The sequence below is a fragment of the Cavia porcellus genome, unplaced genomic scaffold (assembly GCF_034190915.1).
Source record: "Cavia porcellus strain 051 isolate PalLab524CR breed Dunkin Hartley unplaced genomic scaffold, mCavPor4.1 scaffold_13, whole genome shotgun sequence".
Classification (NCBI taxonomy): domain Eukaryota; kingdom Metazoa; phylum Chordata; class Mammalia; order Rodentia; family Caviidae; genus Cavia; species Cavia porcellus.
Window position 1 is genome coordinate 2,077,847 of NW_026947496.1, and position 18,292 is coordinate 2,096,138.

Sequence of the window (18,292 nt, forward strand, 5' to 3'; positions counted from 1 at the left end):
CCTACCCCTAACCCTAAATTCTAACATAAAACTAACCCTAACCCTAACTCTAACCCTAAACCTAACCCTAACCCTAATATCTAACCTTAAACCTAACCCTAACCCTAACACTAACCCTAAACATAAACCTAACCCTCATCTCGAACCATAAACCTAACCCTGCCCGAAACCTAACACTAACACTAACCCTAACCCTAACCATAACCCTAAACCTAAACCTAAACCTAACCTAACCTTAACAATAACCCTAACACTAAACCCTAACTTTAAGCCTAACCAGAACCCTATCCCTAAGCCTAACCCTAAGATTAAACCTAACACTATACCTAACCCTAAACCTAACCCTAACCCTAACACTAATCCTAACCCTAACCCTAACCTGAATATAACCCTAAATTCTAACCCTAAATCTAACTCTAACACTAACCCTAAACCTCAGACTAAATTTAACCCTGACCGTAATACCTAACCCTAACCCTACCATAAGATTAAGCCAATCCTAACTTAAACGTAATTCTAACCCTAAATTCTAATGCTAAACTTAACCCTAAACCTAACACAAACACTAACCCTAACGCTAACCCTAAACGCTAACCCTAACCCTAAACCTAACACAAAACCTAACCCTAACACTCACCATAACCCTAACCCAAATCCTAACCTTAATCCCTAACCCTAACTCTAACCCTAAAACTAAACATAAACCTCACCATATTACCTAACCCTAACACTAACCCTAACCCAAAATTCTAATCATAAAATGAACCCTAACCCTAACTCTAACCCTAAACCTAAACTCACCCTAATATCTAACCCTAAACCTAACCCTAACCCTAACACTAATCCTAACCATAAACCTAATGCTAAACTCTAACCCTAACCCTAACCCAGACCCGAAACCTAAACCTAACACTAAACCTAACCCTAAACCTAAACCGAAACCTCAACCTAACCCTAACCCTAACAATAAACCTAACCCAAACACTAAACCCTAAACCTAAGCCTAACCCGAACCCTATCCCTAATGCTAACCCTGTGCCTAAATCTAACACTATCCCAAACCCTAAACCTAACGCTAACCCTAATCCTAACACTAATGCTAACACTAACTCTATCCCTAACACCTAACAACTAAGCCTAGCCCTAATCCTAACCCTAACCGTAAAAAAACCATAAACATAACACTAAACCTAATCGTAACCCTAAAATTAAGCATAATCCGAAGCCTAAACATAAAAGTCTAACAACTAACCCCTAACCACAACACTAAACCTAACCCTAACCCTAAAACTAACACTAACCTCTAAACCTAACCCTAACCCTAACACTAACACTAACATTAACACTAACACTAGAACTAAACCTAACTTCTAAGCCTAACCCTAAGTCTAAACCTAAACCTGGACCTAACCCTAACTCTTAACCTAACCCTAACCCAAACCTAACCCTAATGCTAAAACTAACCGTAAACCTAACCCTAAACCTAACCCTTACCCTAAACAGTACCCCTAAACCTAACACTAACCATAACACTAACTCTAAACCTAAACCTAACTTTAAAACTAACCGTAACATTAAGCCTAAAACTAATCGTAACCCTAAACCCACCCGTAACCCAAAGCCTAACCCTAACCCTCTCCCTAACACCTAACACCTAACCCTAGCACTAACACTAACACTAACACTAACATTATCCTTAACCCTAACCCTATCCCTAACCCTAAACCTATGTTTTAACCCTACCCTAAACCTAACCCTAACCTTAACACTAACCCTAAAGTCTAACCGTAACAGTAACATATCCCTAATATCTAACCCTAACCCTAACCCTAACTCTAACTCTAACTCTAACCCTAAACCTAACACAAAACAAACTTCTAACCCTAACACTAACTCTAACCCTAAACCTAACCCTAAACATAACCCTAACCCTAACACTAACTCTAACCCTAACCTTAAACCCTAACCCTAAACCTAACACTATTCCTAACGATAAACCTAACCGAAAACCTAACCCTAACTCTAAACCTAACCCTATCCCTAAAACCTAACCCCAACCCTAACCCTAAACCTAACCCTAAATCTAACACAAATATTAACCCTAACCCTAATCAAAACCATAACTTCTAATCCTAACCCTAACCCGAATCCTAACCCTAACCCTAACCCTAACCATAACCATAACCATAACCATAACATTAAACCTAACATTACTCTCTAAACTTAACTCTACCCCTTAATCTAACCCTAACATTGACTGTAATACCTAATCCTACCACTAAGCCTAACCCTAGCATAACCCTAACCCTTACCGTAATCCTATCACTAACGCTAACCCATACTTCTAACCGTAATAATAATGCTAACCCTAACATTAACCATAAAATCTAACACTAACCATAACACTAAACCTATCCCTAAGCCTAACCCAAACTTAAGACTAAACCTAACTTCTAACCCTAACCCAACCCCTAACACTAAACCTCAACCTAAACCTACCCCTAACCATAACACTAACCCTAACACTAAATGCTAACCCTAAACCTAACCTTAACCCTAACCTAACACTAAACCTAATTCTAAACATAACCCTAAACTAATACGAACCCTAACCCTATCACTAACACTAACCTCTAAGCCTAACCCTAACTCTAAACCTAACGAGTAACCCTAATCCTAACCCTTAACATATCCCTTATGCTAACCCTAAACCTAACCCTAAACCTAAGCTTTAAACCTAACCCTAAGTCAAACCTTAAACTCTAAGCCTAACACTAACCATAAACCTAACCCAAAACTCTATCACTAAACCTAACGCTAAACTCTAACCATAACGCTAACCCTAACCCTAACACTAACCCTAAATTAACCCGAACCTTAACCCTAACACTATCTCTAACCCTAACTGTAAACTTAACCCTAACCCTAACCCTAAGCCTAACACTATCCCTATCACTTAAACCTTAACCCTAACCATAAACCTAACCCGAACCCTAACGCAACCCCAAACTCTAACCCTAAACCTAACACTAACCTCTAACCATAACCCTAAGACTAAAACTAACCCTAAACCTAACCATGCCCCGTAAACTAACCCTAACCCTAACCCTAATCCTAGCCCTAAGCCAAAACCATAACCCTAACCCTAACACTAACCCTAACCATAACCTAACCCTAACCCAATCATAACCCTAACACTAACCCAAACCCTAAACCTAAACCTAAACATATCCCTCTAAGCCTAATCCTAAAACTAACCCTAAACATAAACTTAACCCTAACATTAACCCTAACCCTAATCCTATCCGAACATGAACCCGAACACTAACCCTAACACTAACCCTAACCCTAACATTATCCCTAACCCTAACCATAACACTAACCTAACCCTAACACTAACCCTAACCCTCTAACCCTAACACTAGCCCTAAACCTAACTCTAACCCTAACCCAAACAAGAACCTGAACACTAACCCTAAACCTAAACCCTCACCCTAACCCTAACCAAACATTAACACTATTCCTAAACCCAACCCCTAATATCAACACTAACCCTAACATTAACCCAAAGCAAAATCTCTAAGCCCAACTCTAACCCTAACACTAAACATAACCCTAACCCTAACATTTACCCTAACCCTAATCCTAACCCTAAACATAGCCCTAACCCTAACATTAAACCTAACACTAACCCTACCACTTACCCTAAACCCTAACTCTAACGATAACCCTATCACTAACCCTAACCCTAATCCTAACCTCTAAACTTAAACCTAACCCTAATGCTAACCATAACCCTAACCCTGACCCTAACCCTAATCCTCTATCACTAACCCTAACCCTAACCCTAAAGTAACCCTAACCCTAACCCTAACCCTAATATCTAACCATAACCTTAACTCTAAACCTAACCTTAACCCTAAGACCAACCTTATCCTCTAAGACTAATCATAACCCTATCCCAAACGCTAAAGTCTAATCCGAACCCTAACCCTAACACTAACCCTAAGCCTAACCCTAACCCAAACCTTAAACTAATCCTAACCCTGACCGTAAAACCTAACCCTAACCCTAACCTTCATCCTAACTGTATCCCTAGCCTTAACCATAACCCTAAACCTAAATTTCAACCTAACCCTAACCCTAACAATAACCCTAACCCTAACCATAAACCCTAACCCTAAGCCTAACCCGAACCCTATCCCTAACCCTAACCATAACCTCTAAGGCTAACCCTAACCCTAAAGCTAAACCCAAACTCTAGCACTAAAATTAATGCTAACCCTCTAACCATAACCATAACCCTAACCATAACCCTAAGCCTAACCCTAACACTGAATCTAACCCTAAACTTATCCCTACACCAAACCACTAACCCTATCTCTAAACCTAACTCTGAAACTAACCGTAAACCTAAACCTAACCCTAGCCATACCCCTAACCCTACCAGTAATCATAACCCTAACCTTACCCCTAACCCTAACTTCTACTCCTAATCCTATCACTAACCCTAACCCTAAACCTAAATCTAATTCTAACCCCAAACTCTAACCCTAAACCAACTCTAACCCTAACCTTAACCATAAAACTAATTTTAACACTGACCGTAATACCTAACCCTAACCCTACCATAAGCCTAAATCTAACCCTAAACTTATATGTAATTCTAACCCTAAAATCTAACGTTAAACCTAACCCTAACTCTAACATTAATATTAACCGTAACCCTAAGACTAAACTCTAACCCTAACCCTAACCCAAAACCTAACCCTAACACTCACCATAACCCTAACCCAAAACTTCACCTAATCCCTAACCCTAAAACTAAAACTAACCCTATCCCTGACCATAAAATATAACCCTACCCCTAAACCTAAATTCTAATCATAAAACTAACCCTAACCCTAACTCTAACCCTAACCTAAACCTAACCCTAATATCTAACCCTAAACCTAACGCTAACTTTAACACTAACCCTAACCCTAAACCTAACCCTCATCTCGAACCATAACCCCAATCTGCCTGAAATGTAACACTAACCCTAATGCAAAACCTAACCCTAACACTCACCATAACCCTAAACCAAAACTTCACCTAATCCCTAACCCTAAAACTAAAACTAACCCTAACCCTGACCATAATACCTAACCTACCCCTAACCCTAAATTCTAACATAAAACTAACCCTAACCCTAACTCTAACCCTAAACCTAACCCTAACCCTAATATCTAACCTTAAACCTAACCCTAACCCTAACACTAACCCTAAACATAAACCTAACCCTCATCTCGAACCATAAACCTAACCCTGCCCGAAACCTAACACTAACACTAACCCTAACCCTAACCATAACCCTAAACCTAAACCTAAACCTAACCTAACCTTAACAATAACCCTAACACTAAACCCTAACTTTAAGCCTAACCAGAACCCTATCCCTAAGCCTAACCCTAAGATTAAACCTAACACTATACCTAACCCTAAACCTAACCCTAACCCTAACACTAATCCTAACCCTAACCCTAACCTGAATATAACCCTAAATTCTAACCCTAAATCTAACTCTAACACTAACCCTAAACCTCAGACTAAATTTAACCCTGACCGTAATACCTAACCCTAACCCTACCATAAGATTAAGCCAATCCTAACTTAAACGTAATTCTAACCCTAAATTCTAATGCTAAACTTAACCCTAAACCTAACACAAACACTAACCCTAACGCTAACCCTAAACGCTAACCCTAACCCTAAACCTAACACAAAACCTAACCCTAACACTCACCATAACCCTAACCCAAATCCTAACCTTAATCCCTAACCCTAACTCTAACCCTAAAACTAAACATAAACCTCACCATATTACCTAACCCTAACACTAACCCTAACCCAAAATTCTAATCATAAAATGAACCCTAACCCTAACTCTAACCCTAAACCTAAACTCACCCTAATATCTAACCCTAAACCTAACCCTAACCCTAACACTAATCCTAACCATAAACCTAATGCTAAACTCTAACCCTAACCCTAACCCAGACCCGAAACCTAACCCTAACACTAAACCTAACCCTAAACCTAAACCGAAACCTCAACCTAACCCTAACCCTAACAATAAACCTAACCCAAACACTAAACCCTAAACCTAAGCCTAACCCGAACCCTATCCCTAATGCTAACCCTGTGCCTAAATCTAACACTATCCCAAACCCTAAACCTAACGCTAACCCTAATCCTAACACTAATGCTAACACTAACTCTATCCCTAACACCTAACAACTAAGCCTAGCCCTAATCCTAACCCTAACCGTAAAAAAACCATAAACATAACACTAAACCTAATCGTAACCCTAAAATTAAGCATAATCCGAAGCCTAAACATAAAAGTCTAACAACTAACCCCTAACCACAACACTAAACCTAACCCTAACCCTAAAACTAACACTAACCTCTAAACCTAACCCTAACCCTAACACTAACACTAACATTAACACTAACACTAGAACTAAACCTAACTTCTAAGCCTAACCCTAAGTCTAAACCTAAACCTGGACCTAACCCTAACTCTTAACCTAACCCTAACCCAAACCTAACCCTAATGCTAAAACTAACCGTAAACCTAACCCTAAACCTAACCCTTACCCTAAACAGTACCCCTAAACCTAACACTAACCATAACACTAACTCTAAACCTAAACCTAACTTTAAAACTAACCGTAACATTAAGCCTAAAACTAATCGTAACCCTAAACCCACCCGTAACCCAAAGCCTAACCCTAACCCTCTCCCTAACACCTAACACCTAACCCTAGCACTAACACTAACACTAACACTAACATTATCCTTAACCCTAACCCTATCCCTAACCCTAAACCTATGTTTTAACCCTACCCTAAACCTAACCCTAACCTTAACACTAACCCTAAAGTCTAACCGTAACAGTAACATATCCCTAATATCTAACCCTAACCCTAACCCTAACTCTAACTCTAACTCTAACCCTAAACCTAACACAAAACAAACTTCTAACCCTAACACTAACTCTAACCCTAAACCTAACCCTAAACATAACCCTAACCCTAACACTAACTCTAACCCTAACCTTAAACCCTAACCCTAAACCTAACACTATTCCTAACGATAAACCTAACCGAAAACCTAACCCTAACTCTAAACCTAACCCTATCCCTAAAACCTAACCCCAACCCTAACCCTAAACCTAACCCTAAATCTAACACAAATATTAACCCTAACCCTAATCAAAACCATAACTTCTAATCCTAACCCTAACCCGAATCCTAACCCTAACCCTAACCATAACCATAACCATAACCATAACCATAACCATAACATTAAACCTAACATTACTCTCTAAACTTAACTCTACCCCTTAATCTAACCCTAACATTGACTGTAATACCTAATCCTACCACTAAGCCTAACCCTAGCATAACCCTAACCCTTACCGTAATCCTATCACTAACGCTAACCCATACTTCTAACCGTAATAATAATGCTAACCCTAACATTAACCATAAAATCTAACACTAACCATAACACTAAACCTATCCCTAAGCCTAACCCAAACTTAAGACTAAACCTAACTTCTAACCCTAACCCAACCCCTAACACTAAACCTCAACCTAAACCTACCCCTAACCATAACACTAACCCTAACACTAAATGCTAACCCTAAACCTAACCTTAACCCTAACCTAACACTAAACCTAATTCTAAACATAACCCTAAACTAATACGAACCCTAACCCTATCACTAACACTAACCTCTAAGCCTAACCCTAACTCTAAACCTAACGAGTAACCCTAATCCTAACCCTTAACATATCCCTTATGCTAACCCTAAACCTAACCCTAAACCTAAGCTTTAAACCTAACCCTAAGTCAAACCTTAAACTCTAAGCCTAACACTAACCATAAACCTAACCCAAAACTCTATCACTAAACCTAACGCTAAACTCTAACCATAACGCTAACCCTAACCCTAACACTAACCCTAAATTAACCCGAACCTTAACCCTAACACTATCTCTAACCCTAACTGTAAACTTAACCCTAACCCTAACCCTAAGCCTAACACTATCCCTATCACTTAAACCTTAACCCTAACCATAAACCTAACCCGAACCCTAACGCAACCCCAAACTCTAACCCTAAACCTAACACTAACCTCTAACCATAACCCTAAGACTAAAACTAACCCTAAACCTAACCATGCCCCGTAAACTAACCCTAACCCTAACCCTAATCCTAGCCCTAAGCCAAAACCATAACCCTAACCCTAACACTAACCCTAACCATAACCTAACCCTAACCCAATCATAACCCTAACACTAACCCAAACCCTAAACCTAAACCTAAACATATCCCTCTAAGCCTAATCCTAAAACTAACCCTAAACATAAACTTAACCCTAACATTAACCCTAACCCTAATCCTATCCGAACATGAACCCGAACACTAACCCTAACACTAACCCTAACCCTAACATTATCCCTAACCCTAACCATAACACTAACCTAACCCTAACACTAACCCTAACCCTCTAACCCTAACACTAGCCCTAAACCTAACTCTAACCCTAACCCAAACAAGAACCTGAACACTAACCCTAAACCTAAACCCTCACCCTAACCCTAACCAAACATTAACACTATTCCTAAACCCAACCCCTAATATCAACACTAACCCTAACATTAACCCAAAGCAAAATCTCTAAGCCCAACTCTAACCCTAACACTAAACATAACCCTAACCCTAACATTTACCCTAACCCTAATCCTAACCCTAAACATAGCCCTAACCCTAACATTAAACCTAACACTAACCCTACCACTTACCCTAAACCCTAACTCTAACGATAACCCTATCACTAACCCTAACCCTAATCCTAACCTCTAAACTTAAACCTAACCCTAATGCTAACCATAACCCTAACCCTGACCCTAACCCTAATCCTCTATCACTAACCCTAACCCTAACCCTAAAGTAACCCTAACCCTAACCCTAACCCTAATATCTAACCATAACCTTAACTCTAAACCTAACCTTAACCCTAAGACCAACCTTATCCTCTAAGACTAATCATAACCCTATCCCAAACGCTAAAGTCTAATCCGAACCCTAACCCTAACACTAACCCTAAGCCTAACCCTAACCCAAACCTTAAACTAATCCTAACCCTGACCGTAAAACCTAACCCTAACCCTAACCTTCATCCTAACTGTATCCCTAGCCTTAACCATAACCCTAAACCTAAATTTCAACCTAACCCTAACCCTAACAATAACCCTAACCCTAACCATAAACCCTAACCCTAAGCCTAACCCGAACCCTATCCCTAACCCTAACCATAACCTCTAAGGCTAACCCTAACCCTAAAGCTAAACCCAAACTCTAGCACTAAAATTAATGCTAACCCTCTAACCATAACCATAACCCTAACCATAACCCTAAGCCTAACCCTAACACTGAATCTAACCCTAAACTTATCCCTACACCAAACCACTAACCCTATCTCTAAACCTAACTCTGAAACTAACCGTAAACCTAAACCTAACCCTAGCCATACCCCTAACCCTACCAGTAATCATAACCCTAACCTTACCCCTAACCCTAACTTCTACTCCTAATCCTATCACTAACCCTAACCCTAAACCTAAATCTAATTCTAACCCCAAACTCTAACCCTAAACCAACTCTAACCCTAACCTTAACCATAAAACTAATTTTAACACTGACCGTAATACCTAACCCTAACCCTACCATAAGCCTAAATCTAACCCTAAACTTATATGTAATTCTAACCCTAAAATCTAACGTTAAACCTAACCCTAACTCTAACATTAATATTAACCGTAACCCTAAGACTAAACTCTAACCCTAACCCTAACCCAAAACCTAACCCTAACACTCACCATAACCCTAACCCAAAACTTCACCTAATCCCTAACCCTAAAACTAAAACTAACCCTATCCCTGACCATAAAATATAACCCTACCCCTAAACCTAAATTCTAATCATAAAACTAACCCTAACCCTAACTCTAACCCTAACCTAAACCTAACCCTAATATCTAACCCTAAACCTAACGCTAACTTTAACACTAACCCTAACCCTAAACCTAACCCTCATCTCGAACCATAACCCCAATCTGCCTGAAATGTAACACTAACCCTAATGCAAAACCTAACCCTAACACTCACCATAACCCTAAACCAAAACTTCACCTAATCCCTAACCCTAAAACTAAAACTAACCCTAACCCTGACCATAATACCTAACCTACCCCTAACCCTAAATTCTAACATAAAACTAACCCTAACCCTAACTCTAACCCTAAACCTAACCCTAACCCTAATATCTAACCTTAAACCTAACCCTAACCCTAACACTAACCCTAAACATAAACCTAACCCTCATCTCGAACCATAAACCTAACCCTGCCCGAAACCTAACACTAACACTAACCCTAACCCTAACCATAACCCTAAACCTAAACCTAAACCTAACCTAACCTTAACAATAACCCTAACACTAAACCCTAACTTTAAGCCTAACCAGAACCCTATCCCTAAGCCTAACCCTAAGATTAAACCTAACACTATACCTAACCCTAAACCTAACCCTAACCCTAACACTAATCCTAACCCTAACCCTAACCTGAATATAACCCTAAATTCTAACCCTAAATCTAACTCTAACACTAACCCTAAACCTCAGACTAAATTTAACCCTGACCGTAATACCTAACCCTAACCCTACCATAAGATTAAGCCAATCCTAACTTAAACGTAATTCTAACCCTAAATTCTAATGCTAAACTTAACCCTAAACCTAACACAAACACTAACCCTAACGCTAACCCTAAACGCTAACCCTAACCCTAAACCTAACACAAAACCTAACCCTAACACTCACCATAACCCTAACCCAAATCCTAACCTTAATCCCTAACCCTAACTCTAACCCTAAAACTAAACATAAACCTCACCATATTACCTAACCCTAACACTAACCCTAACCCAAAATTCTAATCATAAAATGAACCCTAACCCTAACTCTAACCCTAAACCTAAACTCACCCTAATATCTAACCCTAAACCTAACCCTAACCCTAACACTAATCCTAACCATAAACCTAATGCTAAACTCTAACCCTAACCCTAACCCAGACCCGAAACCTAACCCTAACACTAAACCTAACCCTAAACCTAAACCGAAACCTCAACCTAACCCTAACCCTAACAATAAACCTAACCCAAACACTAAACCCTAAACCTAAGCCTAACCCGAACCCTATCCCTAATGCTAACCCTGTGCCTAAATCTAACACTATCCCAAACCCTAAACCTAACGCTAACCCTAATCCTAACACTAATGCTAACACTAACTCTATCCCTAACACCTAACAACTAAGCCTAGCCCTAATCCTAACCCTAACCGTAAAAAAACCATAAACATAACACTAAACCTAATCGTAACCCTAAAATTAAGCATAATCCGAAGCCTAAACATAAAAGTCTAACAACTAACCCCTAACCACAACACTAAACCTAACCCTAACCCTAAAACTAACACTAACCTCTAAACCTAACCCTAACCCTAACACTAACACTAACATTAACACTAACACTAGAACTAAACCTAACTTCTAAGCCTAACCCTAAGTCTAAACCTAAACCTGGACCTAACCCTAACTCTTAACCTAACCCTAACCCAAACCTAACCCTAATGCTAAAACTAACCGTAAACCTAACCCTAAACCTAACCCTTACCCTAAACAGTACCCCTAAACCTAACACTAACCATAACACTAACTCTAAACCTAAACCTAACTTTAAAACTAACCGTAACATTAAGCCTAAAACTAATCGTAACCCTAAACCCACCCGTAACCCAAAGCCTAACCCTAACCCTCTCCCTAACACCTAACACCTAACCCTAGCACTAACACTAACACTAACACTAACACTAACATTATCCTTAACCCTAACCCTATCCCTAACCCTAAACCTATGTTTTAACCCTACCCTAAACCTAACCCTAACCTTAACACTAACCCTAAAGTCTAACCGTAACAGTAACATATCCCTAATATCTAACCCTAACCCTAACCCTAACTCTAACTCTAACTCTAACCCTAAACCTAACACAAAACAAACTTCTAACCCTAACACTAACTCTAACCCTAAACCTAACCCTAAACATAACCCTAACCCTAACACTAACTCTAACCCTAACCTTAAACCCTAACCCTAAACCTAACACTATTCCTAACGATAAACCTAACCGAAAACCTAACCCTAACTCTAAACCTAACCCTATCCCTAAAACCTAACCCCAACCCTAACCCTAAACCTAACCCTAAATCTAACACAAATATTAACCCTAACCCTAATCAAAACCATAACTTCTAATCCTAACCCTAACCCGAATCCTAACCCTAACCCTAACCATAACCATAACCATAACCATAACCATAACATTAAACCTAACATTACTCTCTAAACTTAACTCTACCCCTTAATCTAACCCTAACATTGACTGTAATACCTAATCCTACCACTAAGCCTAACCCTAGCATAACCCTAACCCTTACCGTAATCCTATCACTAACGCTAACCCATACTTCTAACCGTAATAATAATGCTAACCCTAACATTAACCATAAAATCTAACACTAACCATAACACTAAACCTATCCCTAAGCCTAACCCAAACTTAAGACTAAACCTAACTTCTAACCCTAACCCAACCCCTAACACTAAACCTCAACCTAAACCTACCCCTAACCATAACACTAACCCTAACACTAAATGCTAACCCTAAACCTAACCTTAACCCTAACCTAACACTAAACCTAATTCTAAACATAACCCTAAACTAATACGAACCCTAACCCTATCACTAACACTAACCTCTAAGCCTAACCCTAACTCTAAACCTAACGAGTAACCCTAATCCTAACCCTTAACATATCCCTTATGCTAACCCTAAACCTAACCCTAAACCTAAGCTTTAAACCTAACCCTAAGTCAAACCTTAAACTCTAAGCCTAACACTAACCATAAACCTAACCCAAAACTCTATCACTAAACCTAACGCTAAACTCTAACCATAACGCTAACCCTAACCCTAACACTAACCCTAAATTAACCCGAACCTTAACCCTAACACTATCTCTAACCCTAACTGTAAACTTAACCCTAACCCTAACCCTAAGCCTAACACTATCCCTATCACTTAAACCTTAACCCTAACCATAAACCTAACCCGAACCCTAACGCAACCCCAAACTCTAACCCTAAACCTAACACTAACCTCTAACCATAACCCTAAGACTAAAACTAACCCTAAACCTAACCATGCCCCGTAAACTAACCCTAACCCTAACCCTAATCCTAGCCCTAAGCCAAAACCATAACCCTAACCCTAACACTAACCCTAACCATAACCTAACCCTAACCCAATCATAACCCTAACACTAACCCAAACCCTAAACCTAAACCTAAACATATCCCTCTAAGCCTAATCCTAAAACTAACCCTAAACATAAACTTAACCCTAACATTAACCCTAACCCTAATCCTATCCGAACATGAACCCGAACACTAACCCTAACACTAACCCTAACCCTAACATTATCCCTAACCCTAACCATAACACTAACCTAACCCTAACACTAACCCTAACCCTCTAACCCTAACACTAGCCCTAAACCTAACTCTAACCCTAACCCAAACAAGAACCTGAACACTAACCCTAAACCTAAACCCTCACCCTAACCCTAACCAAACATTAACACTATTCCTAAACCCAACCCCTAATATCAACACTAACCCTAACATTAACCCAAAGCAAAATCTCTAAGCCCAACTCTAACCCTAACACTAAACATAACCCTAACCCTAACATTTACCCTAACCCTAATCCTAACCCTAAACATAGCCCTAACCCTAACATTAAACCTAACACTAACCCTACCACTTACCCTAAACCCTAACTCTAACGATAACCCTATCACTAACCCTAACCCTAATCCTAACCTCTAAACTTAAACCTAACCCTAATGCTAACCATAACCCTAACCCTGACCCTAACCCTAATCCTCTATCACTAACCCTAACCCTAACCCTAAAGTAACCCTAACCCTAACCCTAACCCTAATATCTAACCATAACCTTAACTCTAAACCTAACCTTAACCCTAAGACCAACCTTATCCTCTAAGACTAATCATAACCCTATCCCAAACGCTAAAGTCTAATCCGAACCCTAACCCTAACACTAACCCTAAGCCTAACCCTAACCCAAACCTTAAACTAATCCTAACCCTGACCGTAAAACCTAACCCTAACCCTAACCTTCATCCTAACTGTATCCCTAGCCTTAACCATAACCCTAAACCTAAATTTCAACCTAACCCTAACCCTAACAATAACCCTAACCCTAACCATAAACCCTAACCCTAAGCCTAACCCGAACCCTATCCCTAACCCTAACCATAACCTCTAAGGCTAACCCTAACCCTAAAGCTAAACCCAAACTCTAGCACTAAAATTAATGCTAACCCTCTAACCATAACCATAACCATAACCATAACCCTAAGCCTAACCCTAACACTGAATCTAACCCTAAACTTATCCCTACACCAAACCACTAACCCTATCTCTAAACCTAACTCTGAAACTAACCGTAAACCTAAACCTAACCCTAGCCATACCCCTAACCCTACCAGTAATCATAACCCTAACCTTACCCCTAACCCTAACTTCTACTCCTAATCCTATCACTAACCCTAACCCTAAACCTAAATCTAATTCTAACCCCAAACTCTAACCCTAAACCAACTCTAACCCTAACCTTAACCATAAAACTAATTTTAACACTGACCGTAATACCTAACCCTAACCCTACCATAAGCCTAAATCTAACCCTAAACTTATATGTAATTCTAACCCTAAAATCTAACGTTAAACCTAACCCTAACTCTAACATTAATATTAACCGTAACCCTAAGACTAAACTCTAACCCTAACCCTAACCCAAAACCTAACCCTAACACTCACCATAACCCTAACCCAAAACTTCACCTAATCCCTAACCCTAAAACTAAAACTAACCCTATCCCTGACCATAAAATATAACCCTACCCCTAAACCTAAATTCTAATCATAAAACTAACCCTAACCCTAACTCTAACCCTAACCTAAACCTAACCCTAATATCTAACCCTAAACCTAACGCTAACTTTAACACTAACCCTAACCCTAAACCTAACCCTCATCTCGAACCATAACCCCAATCTGCCTGAAATGTAACACTAACCCTAATGCAAAACCTAACCCTAACACTCACCATAACCCTAAACCAAAACTTCACCTAATCCCTAACCCTAAAACTAAAACTAACCCTAACCCTGACCATAATACCTAACCTACCCCTAACCCTAAATTCTAACATAAAACTAACCCTAACCCTAACTCTAACCCTAAACCTAACCCTAACCCTAATATCTAACCTTAAACCTAACCCTAACCCTAACACTAACCCTAAACATAAACCTAACCCTCATCTCGAACCATAAACCTAACCCTGCCCGAAACCTAACACTAACACTAACCCTAACCCTAACCATAACCCTGAACCTAAACCTAAACCTAAACCTAACCTAACCTTAACAATAACCCTAACACTAAACCCTAACTTTAAGCCTAACCAGAACCCTATCCCTAAGCCTAACCCTAAGATTAAACCTAACACTATACCTAACCCTAAACCTAACCCTAACCCTAACACTAATCCTAACCCTAACCCTAACCTGAATATAACCCTAAATTCTAACCCTAAATCTAACTCTAACACTAACCCTAAACCTCAGACTAAATTTAACCCTGACCGTAATACCTAACCCTAACCCTACCATAAGATTAAGCCAATCCTAACTTAAACGTAATTCTAACCCTAAATTCTAATGCTAAACTTAACCCTAAACCTAACACAAACACTAACCCTAACGCTAACCCTAAACGCTAACCCTAACCCTAAACCTAACACAAAACCTAACCCTAACACTCACCATAACCCTAACCCAAATCCTAACCTTAATCCCTAACCCTAACTCTAACCCTAAAACTAAACATAAACCTCACCATATTACCTAACCCTAACACTAACCCTAACCCAAAATTCTAATCATAAAATGAACCCTAACCCTAACTCTAACCCTAAACCTAAACTCACCCTAATATCTAACCCTAAACCTAACCCTAACCCTAACACTAATCCTAACCATAAACCTAATGCTAAACTCTAACCCTAACCCTAACCCAGACCCGAAACCTAACCCTAACACTAAACCTAACCCTAAACCTAAACCGAAACCTCAACCTAACCCTAACCCTAACAATAAACCTAACCCAAACACTAAACCCTAAACCTAAGCCTAACCCGAACCCTATCCCTAATGCTAACCCTGTGCCTAAATCTAACACTATCCCAAACCCTAAACCTAACGCTAACCCTAATCCTAACACTAATGCTAACACTAACTCTATCCCTAACACCTAACAACTAAGCCTAGCCCTAATCCTAACCCTAACCGTAAAAAAACCATAAACATAACACTAAACCTAATCGTAACCCTAAAATTAAGCATAATCCGAAGCCTAAACATAAAAGTCTAACAACTAACCCCTAACCACAACACTAAACCTAACCCTAACCCTAAAACTAACACTAACCTCTAAACCTAACCCTAACCCTAACACTAACACTAACATTAACACTAACACTAGAACTAAACCTAACTTCTAAGCCTAACCCTAAGTCTAAACCTAAACCTGGACCTAACCCTAACTCTTAACCTAACCCTAACCCAAACCTAACCCTAATGCTAAAACTAACCGTAAACCTAACCCTAAACCTAACCCTTACCCTAAACAGTACCCCTAAACCTAACACTAACCATAACACTAACTCTAAACCTAAACCTAACTTTAAAACTAACCGTAACATTAAGCCTAAAACTAATCGTAACCCTAAACCCACCCGTAACCCAAAGCCTAACCCTAACCCTCTCCCTAACACCTAACACCTAACCCTAGCACTAACACTAACACTAACACTAACACTAACATTATCCTTAACCCTAACCCTATCCCTAACCCTAAACCTATGTTTTAACCCTACCCTAAACCTAACCCTAACCTTAACACTAACCCTAAAGTCTAACCGTAACAGTAACATATCCCTAATATCTAACCCTAACCCTAACCCTAACTCTAACTCTAACTCTAACCCTAAACCTAACACAAAACAAACTTCTAACCCTAACACTAACTCTAACCCTAAACCTAACCCTAAACATAACCCTAACCCTAACACTAACTCTAACCCTAACCTTAAACCCTAACCCTAAACCTAACACTATTCCTAACGATAAACCTAACCGAAAACCTAACCCTAACTCTAAACCTAACCCTATCCCTAAAACCTAACCCCAACCCTAACCCTAAACCTAACCCTAAATCTAACACAAATATTAACCCTAACCCTAATCAAAACCATAACTTCTAATCCTAACCCTAACCCGAATCCTAACCCTAACCCTAACCATAACCATAACCATAACCATAACCATAACATTAAACCTAACATTACTCTCTAAACTTAACTCTACCCCTTAATCTAACCCTAACATTGACTGTAATACCTAATCCTACCACTAAGCCTAACCCTAGCATAACCCTAACCCTTACCGTAATCCTATCACTAACGCTAACCCATACTTCTAACCGTAATAATAATGCTAACCCTAACATTAACCATAAAATCTAACACTAACCATAACACTAAACCTATCCCTAAGCCTAACCCAAACTTAAGACTAAACCTAACTTCTAACCCTAACCCAACCCCTAACACTAAACCTCAACCTAAACCTACCCCTAACCATAACACTAACCCTAACACTAAATGCTAACCCTAAACCTAACCTTAACCCTAACCTAACACTAAACCTAATTCTAAACATAACCCTAAACTAATACGAACCCTAACCCTATCACTAACACTAACCTCTAAGCCTAACCCTAACTCTAAACCTAACGAGTAACCCTAATCCTAACCCTTAACATATCCCTTATGCTAACCCTAAACCTAACCCTAAACCTAAGCTTTAAACCTAACCCTAAGTCAAACCTTAAACTCTAAGCCTAACACTAACCATAAACCTAACCCAAAACTCTATCACTAAACCTAACGCTAAACT